General features: G+C 41.4%; 1 protein-coding gene across 1 annotated transcript in view; it reads right to left on the reverse strand.

Moving 5' to 3' along the window:
- Positions 1 to 26,444, reverse strand: part of pak4 (p21 protein (Cdc42/Rac)-activated kinase 4) — a 49,507-nt gene extending 23,063 nt beyond the window's left edge. Inside the window, exon 1 of the mRNA XM_084330960.1 lies at positions 26,171 to 26,444. The gene's annotated coding sequence lies outside the window, so the exon portion shown is untranslated. The remainder of the gene's footprint in view (positions 1 to 26,170) is intronic.
- Positions 26,445 to 26,902: the final 458 nt, after the last annotated feature.

Here is a 26,902-nt window from a genome sequence, read left to right on the forward strand (position 1 = left end):
CTTGCTCTGCCGGTAGGAATCAAAGGACACAATCCCTGTAGTCAAATAGTCTGTCAGTGATACATGTGACACATTTCTTCCGTACAGCAGGGAAGAGAGACCTGAGGCAGAGAGTGGCGGAGAGGGGGGGGGGGCAGGATGAAGGGTGGTGGGAGGAGAACAGGCCTCCAACATGCCCGCCTATTAGTCCACTAACACGGCCCTGGAGGAGGGATGAGGAGTGTAAACTAGAGGATGGGATGAGTCACGTCTGTGCCAAGCAGCCCACAGAGCCACAGCGCTAATGCAGTCTGACGTGTGACCAGATCCACACCCAGTGACACACTGACAAACAAGAGGTCCACAGCCAGCAACACGGCCGTTCTGCTGCTATTGACAAACGGAAGAACTATTTCACATTCGCAAAACATGGCTAGGGTTAGGTGATAATTCTGTATGACAATTTATCGTATCGGAGATCATAGGCCTGTTATTGAATAGGCCTATATATGATATTGTGATTAGGGCTGCAACTCAGGGTTTCCGTTAGAAAAAATTGTTGCCGGCCTCAGTGTCCGGTAGATTTCAAATGAGAGAAATTCCGGTCAGAGTTTATTGTTATTGAGCTTAAAAACAATTGATAGGCAAAAGAATGACAACAAAACAAAAGAATGACATCATCAAGGCATGTAGATTTATAATATTTTTACTTAAAACTAGGCTACTTTGGCGTATAGTCATTATATTCCAAATAAAATAAGTCCAGAGACTCCGTGCTGCTGCAGACTTTAAATCAAATAGGTGTCTGTAGGCAGTCGCCCGACATTAATAAACAGCAGTCTGTTATAATCACATTTTTATGAGCTAACGAATTCCATTATATTGGACATTTGTATTAATTATATCAAGCGAAGAACTGAGAAATTTGGCAGAGAGAGACGGCAACATTATCGTGGGTTTGCGTGACGACTCTCTCTCTCTCCACCTCCCAATGACTTATTTGCGAGAGTATGTCGATGCAGAGCAGCAGATTCAGCTGTTTTCTGGCTCTTTTCTGGCTCTATCTGGGGACCGCTCAGCAGCGCCCCCCACCCAACAGCTGAATTGCCAATGGCTGAATTGGAGTACACATGCATTCGCAAACCCAGCACTAAGCTCTCGCTGACAACGTCGTTGTCATTATTAGAAGCAACGATGAAACAAATGTAATGATTGTTTCGTTCATCGCATAGGCTATTTAATTTTAGCCTATTTTAATACAATTCAAATAATCTAATTGTGCTTAGAGGGAATTATTTTCACCGGACATTAAGACCGGAGAGATTAAATATGTCGGACTTCAACAGATTTTGCCGGTCAAATACCGGTAATTACCGGCTAACGGAAACGCTGCACTAATGACTATTTTGGTAGTCGACTAATCTGTCGATAATTTTTTCGATTAGTCGACTAATCGGAAAAAAAATTATAAAAAAAAAAAATATATATATATATATATATATATATATATATATATATATTTTTTTTTTTTTTTTTTGCACTACCTATCTTTGTGAAAGTGGCTTCTCAGCTCTGGTCCAGCTGAAGACAGAGCAGAGGAACAGATTGGACATTGAGCATGACAAGAGTTGCTTTGTCTACCATCATCCCAGACTTTGAGACTCTTGTCAGGAGCAAACAACATCCCCAGTTATCCCATTAGTTCCCCCAAACTTACTGTCGGTCTGTTATGTTAAGCTAAGAAGTCTTCAGCTGGACCAGAGCTGAGAAGCCACTTTCACAAAGATAGGTAGTGCAAAAAAAAAAAAAAAAAAAAAAATAATAATAATATATATATATTTTATAAACGACTAATCGACGCAACAATTCCTCGTCGACGATTTTTTTATAATCAACGTCGGCGATTATGTCGACTATTAAATCGTTGCAGCCCTAATTGTGATATTGTCACAGACAATGCCGTCGTCTAGGGATGGGTACCGAATTCGGTACTTTTGAGGTACCGAACCGAAACACGTCGGTACTACCGAGTATCGAATCAAGTGAGAAACCGAAAAAAATAAAATAAATAAAAAAATATATATATATACATTTTTTTTCTTTTTTCTTTTCATGTCAACGTTCACACGCACAATATATGCTTACCTAGGATTTGACTTGATTCAACAACAAAGCAGTCGGAGCAATGACGAGCCGAAAACTGTCGAAATTGTAGTTATTTGAAGTTTGGATTTTTTTTTTTACGACTGAGGTAGGTAAATTAAATTTATTGAGACTAAAGTACCGAAAAAAGGTACCGTTGGGTACCGGTATCGATTCACAGGTACCGGTACCGGTTCAAATGTGAAAGGTACCCATCCCTACCGTCGTCTAAATGAATTGTAACAACCACATGACTCAAATTTCTCTCAAAATGAGATATTCAACATTTGGTAGTAGTTGAATGTGATGAACAGCAATTGGATTATTTATTTTGAGATTTTGTGAAAACCGATATCAATATATACATCGATATCGGAAAGAAAAGATACTTCATATTGCCCAGCCCTATACACAGCCAAAAGTTAAGACTAATTGAATCATAAATTATGAAGGCATTCTTGTCAAGATTTTCAGAAAGCACAACATTATCAGGTCCAGTTAGGTCAGGGGTCAGCAACCTTTACTATCAAAAGAGCCACTTTTCCCCCGTCCCACAAAATAAAATGCTCAGGGAGCCACACAACCTATTTACCCTCAGAAGATAACAGTGTATAACGTTTTATATATCCCCAAGCATACCCCACATTTAGCATAAAACGCCTGACAATTGCATACCCAAAGTAATTTGCGATTTATTATACTTTATACTTATAGCACACAGTTTGTTGCATTAATGGGATTATAAAGCAACAAAAAGAAATGTTTTGACTTTTTATTGCCGTTTTGACCTGTTATAACAAAGGAAAACCTCAAACTCTTATGAAGAGGAGAAAAAATACTGGCTGTGTAGACCTATTTTTAAATAAAACACAGAAGAGGAGACAAAACACTGGTGTCTGTAGACCTACTTTGAAATAAAACCCTGAACTATGCAGCTCTATTAGAGTCCCGTTGTTCGCAAATTTCGCACCACATATCAGGCATACGGGTAAGCCTTTTGTTGACTATCTTAGTTGATGAAATAATTTTTTATTTCAGTGTCACAGTATGACATCGATCTCCAAAATGAGACATTATTTATTTTTTTTGTAAAAAAAAGTAACATTTTTATTTATTTTTTGCCAGGGAGCCGCAGCTGATTGGCTAAAGAGCCGCATGCAGCCTCGGAGCCGCATGTTGCCGACCCCTGAGTTAGGTGCACAGCAACTCCGGTATAGGGGTGGACGGTATGGTCTAAAATTTATATCACGGTATAATTTGAAGCATAGACGGTAACGGTATATATCACGGTATCAGTGTTTCCGTTAGAATAATTTTTTTTGCCTGATAGGCAGGCTATATAAAGAATGACATCCTCAAGGCATGTAGATTTATAATATTTTAATTTAAAACTAGGCTACTTTTGCGTATAAAGTCATTATATTCCAAATAAAATAAGTCCAGAGTCGAGACTCCGTGCTGCTCCCATTGCAAACAGCGGGGCTGGATTTTGCTAGAAGCATATGTAGCTGCAGAGCCGCAGAGCCAGTGGCTCTTTCAGGTCGTTCAGCCGTTTGGTGGGGGGGCGCTGTTGACCAGACCTGAAAGAGCCACTGGCTCTGCGGCTCTGCAGCTGCATGCTATTTCGCAAATCCACTGCTGCAGCCGTCCTCCCGTCGTTATCATAACACTACACACATATCATAATGTTTACAGCAAACTGTAGTTGATCACCAGGTATGTTTTATTAACGTAGAATAATTCATATAAGAAAAACGATAGGTAAGATCTCTTACCTTTCTCCACTGGTTAAAAATGCCAGGAACTGAAATTGAAACTTGCTGTGCGCCGCGGTGATATGTGTTTATTATGAAATGACAATTGCGTGTTGACACGCCCAGTGCGCCCACTGCGCGAAGCCTCCTAAATAACTTTTTCTAGTTTGCACATATCTATTATCTATGACTAATTCGATCTATTTTTAGGGGCAAATGCGATTGAAATAGTCGCGCTGTGGTTACATGACGTCATTGCTATTTTAGAGCTGCCCTACCGGTTACACGGTATAGTCAAAATCCATACCATAGAGCAAATTCATACCGTTTATACCGTATACCGTGTTTATACCGTCCACCCCTACTCCGGTACTTGTTGACTACCAACTCTGGTTTTCATAATCAATAACAGCAGAATGCATCCTCTCAGAGCAGCGTGGATACCAGAGATGATGAAAGACTGTTTTCCCGGCGTCATTGAGAGATTGATGACGAGAGAGAGAGGGATGCAATTATCATGTAGAGCTCCGTCATTAGTGTGGAGATGAGGGCATAGCTCCAGGCTACAGATAGCTATTGAGTGCACACATGAGGATATTAGAAATTAAAAGAGCATATTTGTGATTTAGCTAATTTCATTAATGACTTCAGGGTACTGTAATATAAAACCAGTAGAACCCAGTGTTTAAGCTACACACTAGGAAGATGGGAGCAGTTGGAGTTGTTTGTTTATGACCCGACTGCCTTATTGAAAAAACAAGGAGCATAACAGATAGTAAATCAGAATGACAAGATAATCAAGCAGGGATTAGGAAAGATGTTAGCCCCATCTCAAATTCACGGATCGCGGTCTGGATGTGAATCAAGGGATTGTAGCTTTTAAAACTAAAAGGCGTCTGCTGCTCCTCTTGAGTATCCGAAACTCCCAAACTGGAAGGATTCTGGTGGAAAACAAGATTGCGTTGCAGCTATTGAAGCCAAGGGACGATGGGGTTTGAATCTCCGAGAGGTCACGCACGCCGAGGCAAACCGATTACAAACATCTGACCTCAAAACTGATGTTTGATATGGAAGACGTGAAGCCTACATGTGTCGAGGGGGGGGGGCGTTCAGACGCACAGAGATTGTTTTCTATGGAACGCTGCTCTCTGGTGCTTCAGACGTGCTGCCCGTGCCATGCGGCGCGCCTTTCTGCACGAGACACGAACACAACCGCAAGCAACAACCAATGTCAGGCTTGGCTGCTTTAGAGGCGGGGAGAGAGAGAGGGAAACGGCGGAGAGACCGCGCTCGCCTCGCTCTTTTTGCACGCCATCAAGGCACATTATCTGCACACGGCCCAACATGTGCATAAGTGATTGTTAAAAAAATATATAAATAATTAAACTGCTTGCTTTGAAATACAGAAATCTTGGGTCGGACTTAATATGGCATTGTATTGCTGCACAGCCAGAGTGTATTAAAGCACACTGGGGGGGGGGGGGGGGGGACATGCAAACTCCAAACAGAAAGGCCTGGGAGATAGTGGGGTTGGAATCGCCAGAGACCTCACGATACGATAGTATCGCGATACTTGCGTCACGATACGATAGTATCGCGATGCTAAATATATCGCGATACACAGAGTATTGCGAGAAAAATAGAAATTAGAAAATAAGAAAATAGTGGATTACTATTACGACTACTACCACTGCCAATACTACTGATACATCCCTATTGGCAAACTTTATATTTAAAAAAAATATAAAAAAAATTCAAAATTAAATTTATAAAATTTTCTTTTTGGTTCATTATACAACTGTGGCGGGACTAATTAGACTGTGGCGGGCCATTGATGGGAAACCCTGGGTATTGAAATTAACAATGCAACTTCCTTATACAATTTATTTTTATTTTTTTATGAATAATTAAATATCGATACTTGGCGTCCCTGTATCGATACAGTATGAATGAATGAATGAATGAATGAATGAATGAATGAATGAATGAATGAATGAATGAAAACTTTATTTAACAGATTGCAGAATGGGTACAATACAGTACGGCTCAATACATACAATTGTTAAGGGGATGCAGACCTGAGAAAGACGTTTGTCTTGTTTCCATCAGGGTCCCCCATTTTCAATTCATATAGACATTTATGACATACATAACATACATGACATTTATGGCATAGGGACATATAGGTATTTAGTACTGATACATTTGTGACATAGGCGGTATTCAAATATACAGTACTGTTACCCCTAGATCCTGACAGAGTATATACATATGATGGGGAGGGGGCTGTACATTAGGAGGGGGTGGGTGGGTGGGAGGGGAATATACATACGGCGGGGAGGGAATATATACATGCGGTGGGGAGGAGACTGTCTATTAGGAGGTGGTGGGGGTTTTGGGCATTTACGGTGGCCAGTTTCGAATTGCAGCCTCCCGTAGGTGCTCTTTAAGGGCGGTTTTGAATGTGGGCAGGGATTCACATTCCTTTACAGCTTTGGGTAGGGCGTTCCACATTGTTGTGGCATAATTGCGAAACGTGTTTAGTCCCTTGTTTGAGCCGAATCTGGGTTTAACATGATTTGTTGAGCTTCCTCTGGTGTAGTGGTTGTGGTATTCACTGACCTTTGGGAAGTATTTTGACATGTACATGGGCACCCCGGTCGTATAGTGTATCTTGTAGACCAGGCCCATTGCAAGTTGCTGTACTCTGTCGTCTACTCTAAGCCATCCTAGGTATCACCACGCAAAGTATTGTGATACTACTACGTATAGATTTTTTTCCCCACCCCTAGGAGATACCCCCACCTGGGTACCTGGCAACGCGGAAACCTGGTCCCCAAGCGGGAATCGAACCCTGGACCTTCTTGCTGTGAGGCGAGGCGACAATGTTAACCACTACACCACCGTGCCGCTATGAGTGAGTGAGTGACAGAGACAGCCACCACAGCTGATGGGGGCCAGTTTGACAAAAAGCAATGAAGGCAGAAAAAGGCAGACAGACATCCTCCAGTCTGGGACATGTGGCAGGGCTGTACACTGCGACGAGATTATGCAAATTGCCCCTTAATTTGGCCCGTGCAAGTGGTAAATAATATTTGGGGGCAACCTTGCGAGTAGTGATTTCAACCCTTCATTCACATTTCACTCCTAAATTAATAAAAAAAATAGTAAAACATTAGCCTATAACCAGGGCTACAGTGCGACATAATGTCACGCCGGTGCTATGAAAAAATCTGTCGGCAATGAATGAATTTACTGCGATAGCCCGTGTGGGAAAAAAAGATTTGCGTGTGAAGTGAATCTGGGTCACGCTATATACTTGGTAGTTGTAGTCTATCGTGCGATTAAATACCATGTCCCGCCTGCGTAGTCCATACATCCAACACCAAATCCCATAATTCCTAGGGAACAATCGAAACTGAATGTGAACTTCCTTTCAATAAGTTTAAGCCGCTAATTTTGCTCTGCAAGAACAACGGAGCGGATATCAGTCCATCTTATGACAACCACGTCCGATGTGGAGAGATGATAAGAGACCATAGCTGATTAAATTAAGTCGGACCTGGCAGTGATGATTGACAGGGACACACTTCTAACGTTCAGTTCAGCCATGCATTAGGTGAGTAGCCCACTATTAGGACGTGAAATACTGTCTACTTAAATTTCCCTCCGGGGATCAATAAAGTATCAACCTATCTATCTATCTAATAATGAGACAATATTAGGGCCGTCTTAAATACTTCGAAGCTTCGTTCGATGGCACAAGCTTCGAACATTTAAAAAAAAATCGAAGTTAAAAAAAAAAAAAAATCTCAACTTTTTTTTTTTTTTTTTCAGTGTGTGTGTGTGTGTGTGTGTGTGTGTGTGTGTGCATGGGGCCATTGGGTGTGGCCGGGGGACAAATACACTGGAGGAAAGTAACCCAGCTCAGCACTGCCCAAATTATATCATCACTATTGCCTGTTTGAAGGATATCATCCTCAAACACATATACACCACCTACTAGGGGTGGGACGATACATCGATCCAGATCGATATATCGATCTATTATCAATAATCAAATAGGATCGATGCCACGTAAAAAGATCGATTCATATTGCGATACTCTTATTTTGAAAATCCGGCGACGGCGACGTCATCGCCCCGCGCCCAGTGTTGTGAAACTCAAACTCCGTTTAACATCAACAGCAGTAGTTCTCAAACTTTTTACACCAAGTACCACCTGAGAACGTAGCTGGCTCTCCAAGTACCACCATATGACCGGCGTTAAAATACAGTCTATTCAGCTATGCACAGTTCACGCAGGAGGCAAATGTATTCCTAATACCATTATTTATTGTTAACTTTTGTCAAGACACAGCCACAATGTACAAAGGGATAGCACTAGAACTAGCAAACGCTTCCACACAACTCATACAATGCAAGGGGCATTGAGAACATAATAACTAACATTAGTGATGCACGATATATCGGCCGCCGATATAATTATATTATAATTATATCGGCCGATATGGCCGTTTTTTTACACATCGGTATCGGTCCGATATCAAGATAGGGCCGATATCCGATATAAAAAAAATAAAAATAAAAAAATTATCTTTTTTTTTTCTTTTTACATGTTTTGGCCTTAAATAGTTTCAAAATATCAGTCATTTCTGAAAATAAGTTACAAAAGTAAAAAAATTATGCGTTTTGGAAAATAGCTCTTTATTTGATTATCATAAAAAAGTGTTTTCTATACAGAGATATCGACATCGGTAAATATCGGTATCGGCCAGAACAGCAATATTAATATCGGTTATCGGTATCGGCCACAATTTTCACATCGGTGCATCACTAACTAACATTCTCACATAGCAAGTGAGAAAATTAAGAACAACTGTATTTCAGCAAATTTTCTTAATTCTCTCTCTATCACACAGCAAGCAATTGTCCGTTATTCATTCACACACACACACACACACACACACACACACACACACACACACACACACACACACACACACACACACACACACACACACACACACACACACACACACACACACACACACACACACACACACACACACACACACAATTATTTGGTTACAAAAACTTAATTTCCTGCATTTTTACCCTTTAAATACCAGTGTTTGTGATGGGCATCACAAATTATTGTAAAAAAGAAAAGAAAACACATTCAATACATTTTTTAATGTTTACCCTTTAAATGCCAGTTTGTGTGATGGCATCACAAATTATTGTTAAAAAAAACACAAAAAGTAAAATATTTACAATATATCAAATGCAAAGTACATTTTTCTGGGGGGGATTATTACAGGCTAGGCATGTGTCAATGATTAGCAGCAACACATAATATGGATTTTTTTGTAATGTCAGATTTAACACCAACTCTTTTCAGAAAAGTGGGAGTATTTCATTTTTTATCTGACATTACAAGAAATCTAAAAATAAATGGTTATGATCAGGGCTGAAGTTGAATAAAAGATGTATGACTGTTTAGACTGCATTACTCTTGGTCACAGTGATCTCCTGGTTGTTCCCCACTTATATTATCTAACTATCGCGCTGCCGCAACCAGAAACACTGGCCTGGCCTGCTTCTAAGTTCAGTGGCCTGACTGCAATTTTTTTTTTTTTTTTTTTTTTTTTCTTTTTTTTTTAGCTTTTTTGGAAATGTTTTCAAGTACCACCAGCAGTACCACCAAGTACCACTAGTGGTACGCGTACCACAGTTTGAGAACCACTGATCTAGAGAGTCACTAGAGCAAGACTAGTGTGCCTATTCTGTGACCCAAAACATGTCCCTGCTGTTTTATTCCACAACGGGTCCAATGCATCTAACCTGCTTTGCAATCCTCGTCACTCCATTATGCCCACGTTGCGTTAAAGATCGAAGATAACGTTACTTTAGCGTGAGCCAACAAGCTAACCCAGAGCCATAGGCAGAGAGAAGTGGGGACTGGGAGGGTGCATTCTCGGGGATAGCCCCACTAACAGGATCTGGCCGGTACTGCACCTTGGGACTCCCAATATGCTTTTCCAGCCAAAATACAGCTCAGTGAATAGGATATTAATATCGAGAAAAAAAAGAAATGAACCAAAAACAGTGAACAGGAGGTCTATTTGTATTAAAAACAATAGATTGTTTTTCATTTAAATGTCTGGAAGAGCTCAAAAATAAAAATGTCATGATATTTCCATTGCCTTTTTTTTTGTTGATTTAAATGTTACTGATTGTATTAAATGGGCACATAATATCGTCTCATATCGATCGCAGGCACCTGAATCGAATCGTATCGTATCGTGGCAGACTGTGATATCGGATAATATCGTATCGTTGTCCAAAGAATCGATATCGTATCGTATCGTGATTAAACTGGTGATTCCCACCCCTACCACCTACACGCCTATTCTCAGTCCTTGCCCCACAATGGTGGAATGAACTACCCACCCCAGTTAGGACAGCCGAATCCCGTCCAATCTTTCGCCGTCGACTAAAGACGCACTTCTTCAACCATTATCTGAAATAAAATTAAAAAAAAATCTAACCCTAACTAACCTTACTGTCATGCACTTGTCCTAATAAACTAACCTACACTGTAACACGCAACACTTTGATGAATATTGTTACTCAGCTGATAAGAGTTGTATCCTTCCTGATGACCTGTCGTACAGAACTTATAAGTCGCTTTGGATAAAAGCGTCAGCTAAATGACTAAATGTAAATGTGAATGTAAATGCCTTGTAGAATTCCACACATAAGAAAGAAAGATACTGGGATGAATAAACAAAATAGGAAATAAAATGTAGAAATGCATGCAATACATAAATAAATATGAATCTCCATATATGAAATAGAACATTTAGATAAGGTGCTACTGAGATGTTTTGGTGAGTTCTTTGTTTTTTTGTGGAAGTAGCCCTTCTTAAAAATGCATGAACATTCACTGATAATTGGTCTGTAGTGGAGTCTACATTGCCGGACCTTGTAGACTGACATAATTCTGTGCATAGTTTAGTCTACACAGGCCATATTTCAAATAATCAAAATCTTACTTCATTCATCTTAAACATTCTTGATTTGGGGGATTGGTAGTTCCCATGAAATCTGAAGTTGTTCAAACGACAACAGCGATCCACCTTGAATTAAATCACAGCCGTGTTGGCTGTGTCACAGTCACGAAAGGGGCTACTTAATTCATTAATCCAATCCACTTTATTTATAGAGCACATTTAAAAACAACAACGTTTACCAAAGTGCTGTACAAGTCCCACAACATAAGATGAAAAAAAAAAAAAAAAATATAAAAAAAATAAATTAATTAATTTTTTTTTAATTCGAAGCTTCGAATTAAAATCGAAGCTCGGCCCCGAAGCTTCGATTGCCAAAAAAAATTCGAAGGTCAGCCCTAGACAATATGCAAATACGATAATACTAATAATTGTCACGGTTCCCCGTATGAAAGTGGCTTGCAACTTGTTTATTTCTCGTTTTGCATAGTATTACATTCCTCTTCAAACAATCAAAGTCCTACCGTAAGAGCCTCATACGGGTCAATTAAACCTTTTTGATTAGAGTCTTTCCTTCGAACTAAGTTGAACTGATCATTTCACTGTCAAAAGCTCAAACACGGTTTTCAAAATAAAGGTCACATATACACATATAGTAGGGCTCTCAATTCTTATAAAAAAAAATCCCGGATATACATAAACATTAATTGGCATAGATCTCTATAAACGGCCCAACACATTGATTACTTTAGGCACACCCTGAAACCAGTAACATCACAAATATGAAGCGGGTAATTACCCATAAAAATAATAAACCTTTCATGGGGTTATTTACAATAATAATAATTCATTTTATTTATAAAGCACTTTTCATTGTGAAACAAAGGTATGCAGAGTTTCTTGTCCTCCTGATTAATGCAATGGTGTGTGTGTGTGTGTGTGTTGTGGTGATCTCATTCAAGGAGCACTACACTACACTTGTTCTATTAGTGATTTACACACTTTCTCAGTTGGTTCATTATAAAAGATACAAACCTGAAAACAAACGCACTTAAATGTTAAATAAAAAGGACCACAGTAATGAGGCAGGAGGAACATATTTTTTTGCACTATAATGGTAAAATTGTTATTTAAAAATGTGCCCCTAAAAAATATTCTGTGCCCCTACATTTCTCATTTAGGGGCAAGTGTGCCCCTAGTGAAAAAGCTTAGCGTACAGCCCTGTGTGGCACCTGCTGAAGCAGTTGGTGAGAGCACCACAAGCAGACAGGTGTTAGCAGAGCAGGTGAGCTCCAGCGCTCCAGAAAGAGAGAGTGATTGACAGCTGCAGACTGTGTGTGTGGCCCCACCCTCTAACCCAGACAGTGCTGGAGGCACAAGCAACCAGCCACTTCCTCCTCCTCCTCCTCTCGCAGAGCAGGAAACACGAGGAGGGAGCAGCGGGGGGGAGCGTGGAAGACGAGAGGGGGGAGGTCGAGCAACAGGTGTCTGTGTGCGTTCCGACTACTGGACTCTAAATCAGCAGCCGACATGTCGACCGGACAGAGATTGATGATATGATGGACTGAGGCTATGTGTTTAACAGGTGACTTTCAGTCTAATAGCTGTGAATTATAGGCTTAGCTGCTTCTCTTTCAGCTGATCTATTCAACCGTGTTATTTTCTCAGATTGTCAGTTATAGCATCGTAATGCTAAATAATTATTGTTGAGAACGAGATACTCGTCGGTAGGACAATAGGACACTAGGCGAGGTAGTGAAAGGGATGCAGCGATCTCTATATAGAATCTAAAAGATTTGGGAAGATTTACGTCCAATAATTCTCTTCTGTGGGCCATACGTAGCTAAATGTGGTCGTTCATTCACACGTGAACATTTCGTAGGATGCACAGTAGCGCGATTCGAGGATGTCTGGTCGTTACTGTTCTCCCTGTGATGCATGTGATTCAGGATGTCTGGTCATTACTGTTCTCCCTGTGGTGCATGTGATTCAGGATGTATGGTCGGTACTGTTCACCCTGTGGTGCATGTGATTCAGGATGTCTGGTCGGTACGCGACGCATGTATGCCTTCTACGACGGAACTGCGTTTCTGCGTTCGAGTTTTGCGCTCTGATTGGCCAGGTCATGTGACATGTGCGCCAATCGTGGGACAGCAAGTTCTGCGCCTATTTCCGGGTCTAACAGCCTGCAAACTACCTGGCGTTCTATCGCCATGCTCTAAGACAAACTCTAACCTTAACCAACTTCGAACGAGCGCCTAAGCTTAACCAGTGTAGAAACTTGCGGTCCCACGATTGGGCGTACATGTCACATGACCAGAAATGACCTGGCCAATCAGAGACGCGGAAACGCAGTTCTGTTGTAGAAGGCATTCAGGCGGTCGTTACTGTTCTCCCTGTGGTGCATGTGATTCAGGATGTCTGGTCGGTACTGTTCTCCCTGTGGTGCATGTGATTCAGGATGTCTGGTCGGTACTGTTCTCCCCGTGGTGTAGGGCTGCAACCAGGGGAGGAAATTAGGCCACTTTACTCGCCAATTGCGAGTATTTTTTACGTTTGGCGAGTAATTCATGAAGAGCACTCGCCAGTCTGGCGAGTACTAGTAATTACAAAACAAAACAAAAAAATCATTCTGCAATCTGCTGATTCGCTCACTGGCACAAACCGAACTCTGACTCCCCCCTTGATTCCTCCCATTTGCGCCACATAATAATCAGACCATAACCAATGAACATCATCGTTGTACAGATGCGCTCTAAGCTCCTCCAATGAACACTCGTTTTCTAGAAGATGCCGCCCATCTAGGGGAAGTGGACAGACCACTGCGCGCAGACCTACAAACTCCTGCCACCGGCAGCCGGCTTGACAACGTAGACAAACTTACAAAAACACATGAGTGGATGAAAATAATTGCATGTAGAGTCGTCGCTTTCGGATATCGGTGCGGTCTGACATGGGGGCGAACAACAGCATGCGACGCGTCTCCTTCGAGTCGGATGAGAATGACAAGTCAACCAGGCCAGCATTAGCCGGCTAGCTACCTAGCATGTAACAAGCTACCATAACGCGCATTCAACATAGTGGACGACTATACTGAGCGGCTTTGCTTAAATGCAGCCGAGTGACATTTTATTATTACCGGGGTTCCCCCCATATCACCACTCGCCCATATGCCCTTCACAACGGTGATGTTGTCATATTTGGCATTCAGAACACACCTGCTGAACCCCTAGCGTTGTCGATTCGGTTCCAATGTATTGTCATCTTACAGCACAAGTACAGTACAACCAGAATACATTTGGCATACAACCAGAGTGCAAATGTAACAAGTCAAGTTCAAGTTGTTTTATTTAGCTATTACATTACAGTGAAATGCTTGGTTCTTTCACTGCCCAACCCAGTATTGATTGATTGATGGAAAACTTTATTAACAGATTGCAGAATGGGTACAATACAGTACAGCTCAATACACACAATTGTTAAGGGGATGCAGACCAGAGAAGGACTTTAGTCTTGTTTACATCAGGGTCCCCCATTTCAGTCCTGTTTGCTTAATGCCTTGTCCACTTCCTCCACACTCCAATATGTTATGATGAATTGAAAATGGGGGACCCTGATGTAAACAAGACGAAAGTCTTTCTCTGGTCTGCATCCCCTTAACAATTGTATGTATTGAACTGTACTGTACCCATTCTGCAATCTGTTAATAAACTTTTCAATCAATCAATCCCTTCAACCCTGCTCCTGTCAAACCTGCTCTTTCCATTCCCTCCATCATGTCCCCCCTTTCTGATGAATATTTCCTGCACTTAAGAGTCAGACACACATTCCTAGTAGTTGAGCTGTGATGAATGAAAACTTTATTTAACAGATTGCAGAATGGGTACAGTACAGTACGGCTCAATACATGCAATTGTTAAGGGGATGCAGACCACATCAGGGTCCCCCATTTTCAATTCATCATTCAGTATAACCTAGACCAGCCCAACCCAGCATCTTTCACTGCCCAGTTCAGCCCAACCCAGTCCAGTATAGTTCCCTCTTTCATGTTAATATGTGATTTAATGATGTAATATTTTGAAGAGTAGAGACAGTGTGATTAATTTACTATGATTGAAAATCAATTTAGACGAAGACGTACAAAGAAGTAATTATCACAATTAGCGATTTTTTTTGTCTGGTAAAAAATCTATTTGGCTGGTAAAAAAAATCAGATACCCGCCAGTTGGCTGGTAAGCCAAAAAGTTAGTTTCCTCCCCTGGCTGCAACGATTAGTCGACATAATCGAATTTTTGCGTCGATGCGTCGTATTAAAAAAACAATAAAAAAATATCAAGAAAATCTTATATCTTTTTATTATAAATCTTATTTTTTTTCACTACCTATCTTTGTGAAAGTGGCTTCTCAGCTCTGGTCCAGCTGAAGACAAAGCAGAGGAACAGATTGGACATTGAGCATGACCTCAGAGTTGCTTTGTCTACCATCACCCCAGACTTTGAGACTCTTGTCAGGAGCAAACAACATCCCCAGTTATCCCATTAGTTCCCAAGAAGTCTGCTAAGAAGGATATATTATTTACTATTATTATTATTATTATTATTATTATTATTATTATTATTATTATTATTATTATTATTATTATTATTAGTATTTTACTTCATTGTGTTTTTAGCCCTAGTTGCACTTTTGTTGCAACCCCAGTTATCCCTTAATAGTTCCCCCAAACTTACTGTCGGTCTGTTATGTTAAGCTAGGAAATCTGCTAAGAGCCCAGAAAAGGAGCCGCGCCCACAGGAAGCAGAGATGGAGGGTGTGACAGAAATAATCGTTAGATTAGTCGACTAATCGAAAAAAGAATCAACAGATTAGTCGACTACCAAAATAATTGTTAGTTGCAGCCCTACTGTGGTGCATGTGATTCAGGATGTCTGGTCACGGTACTGTTCTCCCTGTGGTGCATGTGATTAAGGAATGTAAACAAACACATCACCAGCCATCCGGGAAAAACCGGTAGTCAAAGTAACTATGGGAGGCTGATGGGGTCAAAAAGGGTAACGTGATTAATTGTTGAGATAAAAAAATGTATTATATAATTATACAGCACAAGTACAGTACAAGGTAAATAAATAAGTAAACAGTCGTCCTTGGGTGGACTCGAACCACCAACCATTCGGTTAACAGCCTAACGCACTAAGCGACTGTGCCACAGAGATCACGTAAAACGCTAAGCGCCCAACGTGGGGCTTGAGCCCACGACCCTGAGCAGGGCTCGAAATTGCGACCGAAATTGTATCTGTGCGACCTCAAAATATAATTGGGAGCATTCGTGCGAGTGCAAATAATTGTTCTGGTGCGACAACGCTGGTGTGGTACCGACGCTAGCTAGCTACTGGCTAGCCATCCACAACACTGGCGTGGTACCGACGCTAGCTAGCTACTGGCTAGCCATCTACAATAGATAGCTAGCCTAGCCAGTAGCTAGCTAGCGTCGGTACCACGCCAGCGTTGTGGATGGCTAGCCAGTAGCTAGCTAGCGTCGGTACCACGCCAATGCTACAGATAGCTAGCCTAGCCAGTAGCTAGTGTCTGGACCATGGCAGAGAGGCAGCACCCAATCTGCGTGTAACGTTAGTCACTAACATGAAGAATAGAGAGCTGCAAACGGAAATAAACACCCAGTCCTTGAGAGAACGGTTTCCTGGTTTACTGTCACCACTTTACAGAGGGAATTACCCCGAAGTCCGGCTAGTTATAACTAGGGGTGGGACGATACATCGATCCAGATCGATACATCGATGTAATTATCAACGATCGAATCGGATCGATGCGATGTAATAAGATCGATTCATATCGATACTCTTATTTTGAAAATCCTGTGGCGAGTCTCATAACTGATTGTGTTAAATGGGCATATGATATCATCTCATATCGATCGCAGGCACCTGAATCTAATCGTATCGTATTGTATCGTGAGAGACTTTGTGATATCGGCAAATATCGTATCGTTGTCCAAAGAATCGATATCGTATCGTATCATGATGAAACTGGTGATTCCCACCCCTAGTTATAACAAGCACGTTACATGACCGGCACTTCGGCCCTGCTCCCCTGTACTCTACTACGGTTCAGATTAATACAGGAAAAGGTATACATTGGGGGCTCGAGTCCGGGATATGAAAATAAATCCTGATTTAATCTGTGAGTTGTAAACTGTATGGATTGGAAACGTGAAGTTAGTTCATGCTACTGGAAAACGGACGCTTCGTCATTAAATTAAGTAAAAAATTATGACGCCCCTTTTATTTTACCCGCAGTTGTCGCGGTTGTCTGTTCTACACCCGCCGCGGGTGACTTGACAACACCGCGGGATTGCGGTGATCACGACAGCCCTAAGCATACGCCTTCAGTTGATCATGACAAATCCTCCATAATTTAGTAAATAAAGTTGTAGCCAGCCAGCTAGCATTGATGCTATTCAAAATAGGGATGCCCCGATCGATTGGCCACTGATCGTTATCGGCCGATAATCAGTATAAATATGTGATCGTGAATTCCGATAATGAGTCATATTCGCCGATCGCGGAAACCGATCAAGCGGAGATATCACTCGCTGTCTGTCTCAGACACACAGGACCTGCAAACTGCCGCTCCTCCTCCTCCCTTGCCCCGCCCGCACCCGTGTAAAGTTTGTAAACCCCCGACCGGAAGTGTTATAGTGTCTGTTGCTAGCAGCTTAACTTGTGTCGGCTGGTTCTGTGCTTTTCGAGCTAACGTAACGCCATTAGTTTCCAAAGGAGAGGAAAGACCGCGGCTCACATGCAGCTCAAACTAGGGGTGGACGGTATGGTCTAAAATGTATATCACGGTATAATTTGAAGCATAGACGGTAGGGCTGTCTTAAATACTTCGAAGCTTCGTTCGATGGCACAAGCTTCGAACATTAAAAAAAAATCGAAGTTAAAAAAATAAATAAAAATTAATAAACTTTTTTTTTTCAAATTTTTTATTTTATTTATTTTTTTACTTCCGTGTGTGTGTGTGCATGGGGCCATTGGGTGGGGCCGGGGGACAAATACACTGGAGGAAAGTAACCCAGCTCAGCACTGCCCAAATTATATCATCATCACTATTGCCTGTTTGAAGGATATCATCCTCAAACACATATACACCACCTACACGCCTATTCTCAGTCCTTGCCCCACAATGGTGGAATAAACTACCCAACCCAGTTATCACCAAGCGACTTACTGGTCTGAAAACGTGTGTATCGCTACGCACCCTATTACTAGGGATGCACGATAATTATCGGGCCGATATCAGCAATTATGACGTCATCCCGATAAACCCGATAACGTTATTGATAGCTCCGATAATATATAATAAATGTTTTGGTTAAAAGAAATCTGGTGTGGGTGGATTTGGATGAAGGGCGCTTGTTTTTATTATAGCCTCCTCCCGTTTTGCCAGTACTGTGGTACGACTGACAGCGTGTGGTTTAGGAACAGGGAGTTTTTCACAAATCCAGCGCTCCCTTTCTTGGCTGTGACGTGACGTAGTCACGTTACATTCGGAGGCAGACAGTCGATCTGCCAATTACGTCCCACCGCTTGCACCCACCTCTTCTTCTTACCACCAATCAGAAGCTCTCGTTCGTTTATTTACCTCCGGATTGTCGGCCATTATTCTACTCGGAGCTCAGGCTAATAACGTTAGCTCCCCGCCAGCCACATTGACAAGTACCAGCGCTTATACATTACTGGCAAATGTATTGTTGCACTTGTGGCAACGAGCGTTGTCAGCATCGACTTTAGTAAAATAGACCCAGACTTTTGAACGTTTCGTTCTGTCCGCCATGATGAGAGCAGAGCTGTCTGTACTCGGCAGCACCCGTGTGTGTGTGTGTGTGTGTGTGTGTGTGTGTGTGAGTGAGTGTGTGTGTGAGCACAGCCCGCTCCTCGCTCAGGCAGAGACACCGAGGTAGGAGAGATATAGAAAACGGCCAACAAGATTAGTTTGCGCCGTTTAAATTCCTCAAAAAAAAATCCATAATTTCTCGAGTACCGATAGCAGTACCGATGACGTCGGAGCTTATAAATACTAAAAAAAAAAAAAATCAAAAAAAAATATATATATATATATATATTTAAAAAAAATATATAATACAATAAATATCGGTTATCGATATCGGTTATCGGCTTGAGGAGCATAAAGTTACCGGTATCTGTGTCAAAATCAATATCGTGCATCCCTACCTATTACTATATGATTCTTACAGTTCATGCTCTCTGTTAACAGCATGGATTAAACGCCTAAGCTTAGTAGAGACAACTATGCTGCCCTATCCTACCACCCACTTTAAATCACGTGCACACTCGTGAACACACACACAAAACCAGAAGTTAAAAAGAAGGGCCCCTCCTCTCAAACAGCAAACAAGCCAGCCGATCTCTCCAGGAACACAACAAACACTCCAGTTCCCAGTTATGGCATTTCCCTCACTCCCTCTCTCTCACCCTCATTCACTCTCATCCTCTCCTTCGCTCTGCTCACATTCCAACAGTGGCCTGTGTATGCCTGGGTGAGCAGTGAGAAAGACTGTCGTGTACACGGGCCAGAGACAGGCTGATGAGCTCTGGACACAGCCACTGTCCCCCGGGCCGGATGGGGCCGGTTGTTAAGTATGTGGGTGGTCCAGACTTGGAAAGACACAGCCACCAACACACTACACTGTTGCAATAGTAGACAGAACAACACTTTGCTTCTATTTCCAGCACCAATGAGTAGCCCAAGCGGTTAAAGGGCAAGGTCAGAATCCTTTTAACCCTCGTCAATAAGGGCAGAGTCCATTCTCACCAAAATCATTACGCTTCTCTTCACACTGGATATCAGCAGCTCCGCCTAGTTAGCCACAAACTAATGCAAAGTCAATGGGGCCACGCTCCAGCAAAGCCCTGAAGTCAACGCTGAAACCTACTCTACAATAGGGCTGCAACTAACAACTATGTTGATAACCGATTCATCAGTCAATTCATTGGATAAAATTTTTTTTAAAAGGCTGCATTTCCCACAGGTTCTCAGGTTATCTGGCAGGGTAGAGTGGGCAAGATCTGTGTCCTGAATTCCCCCACAGGGGTCAATGAAGAGAAGACAGTGGAACAGTGCACACTGCACAGCAGGACCGCGAGCATGCAAGAACATTTATATTGTTAATGGATCAACAGGGACTGTAGTTGAAAATTAACCAAGTTTGCTAAACTGGCACATTTACAGTAATGTTTATCAAGTTTCAACGTGCACTGTCCCTGTAAAACTAACCTGGTGCTGGTGGTGAGCCTTATAGAATAGAAGTACTTTATAGCCTAATAGAAATGTAATATTTATTGTAATGTACATGACAGAATACAGTGCGATCGAGCTTCCTGATGTTCTGCTGGGCTATGCCAAACAAGTTAGGTTCAAGAGTCAATTTATTGGAAGTTGCTTTTGACCCATGTGGTCTGTTGACAAAAATAAATAATAATAAATCCTACAGTATTTCATTCAGCTCATCTCACATTGCAGGTGGCGTTTCCATTAGGGCTGGGCGATATGGAAAAAAATCATATCGCGATAACGATATGATAATTTTATTTTATTTCTCGATATCGATAATTATCGAATTGTTATAAGTATAAAAAAAAAAAAAAAAACATTTTTTTTTTTTTTTTTTTAACAACAGATGTATGTTTATTTTGCAGCAATTCTTTGTCATTGCCGCCATCTTTAGTGTTACATCCCCTCACACTCCAGTTCTCAGGCTGCAGCTGGTTTAAAAGCTAAAGTAAACCGGCTTCTCTGCTGGCTGTGGCTCCAGAGGAGTTGAACAGTTCTGGCTCTGCTAGTTTATTTTCGATCTTTTGGCGCTTTTTTGGTGGACAAACCACCGCACATGTGCACTGTGACTCGTGACTGGAGTCTAGTTCTGCTAGCACACATAGCCTACTGTGTACAGACGGTTTCAAAATGTATTTTAAATTAGAAAGCAAACAAAATAAATGGACAAGAGAAAAAGAAATCTGAATTTGGTCAGTATTGTCATTTGGACAAGCAAAGCCATTACTTTAAGTTGCAGGCAAGAAAGACAAGTCTGTCCACTGTCTCTGGGTTTAAAACTGCCCTGTTGCAGGCCAAAAAAAAAAAAAATTATTTCGATATTCGATATCGATTATTAAAATATATCGCGATATTTATCGTTATCGTTATATCGCCCAGCCCTAGTTTCCATGCATAATTTATATTGATATTCTGACATCCTCCTTCTTGTAAAGAATGACGACGAAGTTACACAGGGCTCATGGTTTTGGATTTTTATATCGGGTAAATTCTCCCAACACGGATACCCTATTTAGTCACGTATCGCCCCGATATTGGATACCAGTATCGGTATTCGGTATCTAATCAAGTAATCAGTGCATAATGTCCCTAGTGGCCGGGGAAACCATTACCTAGAAAACACCTCATCAGTGTCGGTCACCATGACACACACTGCCTGCTTCCTACATGGCTTCCCGCTGCCCTAATGATTTTCTGTCTGGGGTAGCAAGAGAGGAGTGCCCTGCTGCATATCTTTCTCACGAGACACTAGCCAGTAGCCACACTTGAAGGTTGAAAGGGGTAACGTAAACACACTTCAAAAAGGAAAAATAAATCTACATAGAATGGAATGTTAATTCGGAAAGACTGCTTTGAAGAATTCGTCCGATTGAAACGGCTCTTCTAAAACGACACGTAGGTAGGCTAAACATTATTAATAAGCTAATATCTTGGGCTACGGTAAAAAAGAAAAAACATGAGGTCCAGGCCTAATTAATGTGGATCAACTCTCAACTTTGGTCACCAAATCCCATAGACCAACTTTCATGTATAATGACCCGACACACAACTTGACCCGACACACAACTTGATTTCCCCGGAAAAGACACAAGCTAAAAAACATGGCTAAAACCCATTTCAAAGAAACACCATCATTCATTTCAAACAGAGACAGACAAGTCATTAGGTGGGTTAGACGGACCGTTATGTGATTCTGTTAAAGGCATCTGGCCCTTCTCAAACAATCTTATCTGAAGTCAGAAAGCTCCCAACTCAGAGACAGACACCAGGAAACACTCTAATTAGTTAGTTAATGAGTTAGACGGAACCTTATATAATCCATCTCCTACCCCTGGTCAGCTGACCAGTGCCCAGAGGTCACAGGCCTGTAAGGGGGAGATAGGCTGCCTCTACTGACTGGCCAAAGATCATTTAAGGCGTTTCTCTTCATCCTCGGTCAGTAACACAAGTAGTGTGTGCATGCTATGTGTCATCTATCGCAGCGGTTCTCAACAGGGGTGCCGCAGAGAGCTTCCAGGGGTGCCTTGGGCTAATTTTTTTTTTTTATTATTATTATTCTTTTTGGATTACAGAAAATTATCACTAAAGTGCTATCTGTTTCCATTTCTCAAAATCTGAAATCATTATTTAATAAAACACAGAAAAGGATCACCAAGTTACTCTGGATAAAAAAAATACTTTACAGACAACATTGAGACACATCTCCATCCAAACTCTTGGAAGAACTCATTGAAATCTCATCTGATACCACCTGGAGAGCTAGTTTCAGAGTGTGGTGCTGAGTACCAAGTATCTCATGATGCAGCAGTTAAGGTGTTGATACCATTCAGCACCACATCTGTGTGAAGCTGGCTTTTCATCCATGACAGCTCTGAAAACAAAATATAGGGCCAAGTTGAGCCTTGATGACATGCGTGTTGCCGTGTCAAAGATCTCCCCACGTATTGACCGTATTATTAGCCAGCAGCAGCAGACCTCGCATTGAGCTAGAAATGCCCACTGAGTGAAACGCATGCTTATTTTCTGTATTTATTTATATTTTTTGAGAAATGGTAACTTGGTGATCCTTTTCTGTATTTAAAAAAAAATACATGATTTTCAGTTTGAGAAATGGTCAAACTTATCCAAATATGCTATTTTTATAGAGAACAGTGCAGCTGCAACATATAGCACTTTAGTGATCCTTTTCTGTATTTAAAAAATATATACATGATTTTGAGTTTGAGAAATGGTCACACTTATCCAAATATGCTATTTTTATGGAAAAGTGTGCAGCTGCAACAGATAGCACTTTAGTGATCATTTTCTGTAATTTTATTTAAAGAAATATGCTATTTGATTTAATACTTCAAGCAGTGTAATGTCAACAGTACTAAGCCAGTTAGACATGAAACACCTGTTAATAATGCATTATATAGCCTGCATATACACACAAATGTGTTTCCCGGTTTCTTAAATAAACATTATTTTGAAAGCAAGCACTTTTGTCATTGTAGCAAAAAAGACAGGACCGGAAAAGTCTTTATCGTAGGTAGGGGTGCCCTGGAATATTTTATTGAACACAGGGGTGTCTTGGCAGCAGAAAGGTTGAGAACCCCTGACTGATCTATCGCACTGTATTCTGTCATGTACATCACAATAAATATTACATTTCTATTAGGCTATAATGTGAGACAATAAATTACCCAAAAACCCAATAATTAACTATATTAAAGTGTAATTAATGAAGCAGGTACAAAAAGTGAAGAGAAGTTGAACAGCAGTTACTGCCGTTCCTTTGCATGGCAGTATCTATAGAACAACCTACTGTATCTTCTGCCATGGTCACTGCATCGCCTTAACACATTGAGTGCCATGCCCCTTTGACCATATATGGGCTAAAGTGCCAGCACTGAAGTCAATGGGAGGTCGGGGAAATTTGCGAAGGCTTAAATTATATCTTAAATTATGGCTATGGGTCTAAAACACCCCTCGCCATTCCAAATATTGATCGCGTTTATTGATCCAACGTTTTATAGCACCAAAACACATAATCGACGCTGCTCCGAGCCTCGCCAGTGAATGTGATAACACGATGCCAGAGATGGGGAAACCCCCGGACCGGACTTTTTTTCTGATGCACATGCCCACCCAATCCAATCCAATGATGTGCATTACCATCCGGGAGACGATAGGCGGCGGTATTTGCCCTTTTCGAGCTCAGACCCATTCACAATGATAACGTCAGGCTGGATGGATGAAAATGAATGGATATCGCTAATAAAAGAAATAACGATTAAAACTAGTCATTGGCACTCAACGCATGGCGAGTTAGCTCGTCATTGGCACTCAATGTGTTAATGTACCCCATTAATCATTTGCTGCAGTATCTTATTGCAGTTTATTTTTTCCTTAACTGGGCAAATAAGCGATCCTGTATACCGTGTGCACAAGGCAAATAAAAATATAGAATATCGATATGGAAGTTCAACTTAAAGGAACGCTTCACCACAAAAATAAAGACGATTTATTATGCCCATAATATAACATATTCCAAAACTACAAACGTTCTTGTACAAATTAATTAAATTTGTTGAGTTGCAATGTGTGATGTCATATGGGCCTATTTCCAGGACCTTTAGCAACTATGAAAATAAAAAAAAGTTTAATTAAAAACACCTCAGTCAGCAAGAGACTACCAGTTCCTGGAGAGGCATATGCAAAGGACTTCATATTTATTTAAATGTATCATAATAAGTGACATCATAAAGACATCACATGTTCCAACTATTTCGTTTTGGGATAGGAATGAGATTATGGACACAATAAATCTGCTTCACTTTTTTCTGGTGGAGTGAGTGTTGCTTTGAGTCTCCAAACTACGTGCCAATAGGCCTCATCCTAGTATCTCTCCTGAGGTTTCTCATGAGGTTCCCCATGACAATGCCACAGCCCATTGGCCACAGTTGTCATATCATGATAATTACCTGTTATGCCTATTTAATTACAATCACCTGTCTGCAAGATGTCTGCAATTGAATACCATGAATAGTGTTGAGGAGACTAACAGTAGGCAGGTTACCGTTGTTGTTACATTGGCTGGCTGTGCTGCAGGAGTGATCATTATTAGCCTAACCCTCACTAATACACACACAGACACACACAGTCTCTTTCTCCCACTGATTCCCAGATTTATAAAGTGCTGTGCAAACACACAGTGAGTGACCTTGCAGCTACCTATTGTGCTTTAGCCAAATCAGCCTATTCACACCCCTGTGTGTGTGTGTGCGTGTGTGTGTGTACGCGCGCGTGGGCGTCAACATCAATATTATCCTGAGTGAGCTACATCTGTCAGCCATTACAGTAAATGGAGGAGTTAAGATAGGGACCTGCTTACTTCACTTCCTACAAGTTCCCATGATACACAGCAGATGTATCTCCTACCTCACTCTAAAAGATAAGGCAAAGGCGGTGAATACCGACCCTACAAATGCGCCTAAATAACTCAAATACAAAATATTCTTAGGAGCTTAGCCGAATCAAAAGTGGCATAATCACCCATATAACATAACCTAGTTTTACGTTATTATCAAGCATCTGACTAAGCCTTCACCTCAGAGTTGAAGTCAAAACTACCCATTTTCTTTCAGGAGAAACAAGAAAACAACAGTTACCACACGCCTACGCACAAGTTCAACATGAAAACCAAAAAGGGAAGTAGATGTAGCAGTACTGTCTATCTGTATGTCGTCGTGTGTGTCATATGTTATGATGAATTGAAAATGGGGGACCCTGATGTAAACAAGACGAAAGTCTCTCTGGTCTGCATCCCCTTAACAATTGTATGTATTGAGCTGTACTGTACCCATTCTGCAATCTGTTAATACAGTTTTGAATCAATCAATCAAAGAGTTGAAGTCAAAATTACTAATTTTCTTTCAGGAGAAACAAGAAAACAACAGTTACCACACGCCTACGCACAAGTTCAACATGAAAACCAAACAGGGAAGGCAGGTCAGCACTACAGCAACACTGGAGGAAGGACTGACTACACAGTAGAGTGAGTGATGAACTGGCTAAACCCCCCACAGCTGTCCCTGTGCCATGGCCACATATGTCACTGTAGTAACAGGTTCGAACAGTGGAAGTCAGGAAATAATGACAGTACTGTACTGGACACACAACCCCCTTTCATTCACATGCGTTGTTTGGTCTCAAACAATAAAGTTATTATGTAGACAGTTCATCGTGGCTGTGTGACAGATTTTAGGAAACAAGCGGGCGGTGCCAGGGTTAGTTTTCTCCCGGTTGAAGACGTTATTATTAGAGAGACTCGGCGTCTGTTAGCCCCAAGTCCAACAACAAACGACTTCTAAAGTTCGAGACAACAACCAACAACAACTTTGCAGCGGAACTAACGTGACTTACGTGTATTATCACAGCTTCTCCTTCTTTCTCCAACAACAGAACAATAATCCACCTGAGCTCATGTCGCGCACGAGATCCCGGGCTGCCTCGCGCTGTGAGTGCGAGAGGAGACTCCACAAAGTAACGAACTAAAGTTATTTCCGCACAACGACTTCGCTCAATAAAATCACAGAAAGTGCTCTATTCTTACGTGATGTGGTTGAAATGTAAATGCGAGAGTTGTCGGTCACGGCGAAGGAGAAACTGTAATGTAAAAAGAGCTCGAGACATAAAGTGTGTCGCATTCCTATGGTTTCAGCAAATGCGGCCCAGTATCATGACGTCACCAGGAAAGGATAAAAGAGTGAAGGAGGGTGTCGCGCGGAACGCCCCTGGCTCAGCTTGCTTGCTTGCTATGGGTGTACGTGTGTGTGTGTGCGTGTGTGTGTGTGTGTGTGTGTGTGTGTGTGTATGTGTGTGTGTGTGTGTGTATGTGTGTGTATGTGTGTGTGTATATATGTGTGTGTGCGTGTGTGCGCGTGCGTGTTTTGTTTTATAGTAGTATTACTACAACTACTCTGAGTCAGTCTAACTTGGGCACAGCTGACCCTGACAGCAGTGTTTAAATTAATGCTATTTATATAGTCTTATCATGACAGAGTTGTGAAATACCATATGTGACTGCTAATACAAACAGATATTTGTCTCGTCACCAGAGCGACGATGGAGGAGACACAGAATGATGGGGGTGGA

The sequence above is a fragment of the Notolepis coatsorum genome, assembly GCF_963971535.1.
Source record: "Notolepis coatsorum genome assembly, chromosome: 1".
Taxonomy (NCBI): domain Eukaryota; kingdom Metazoa; phylum Chordata; class Actinopteri; order Aulopiformes; family Paralepididae; genus Notolepis; species Notolepis coatsorum.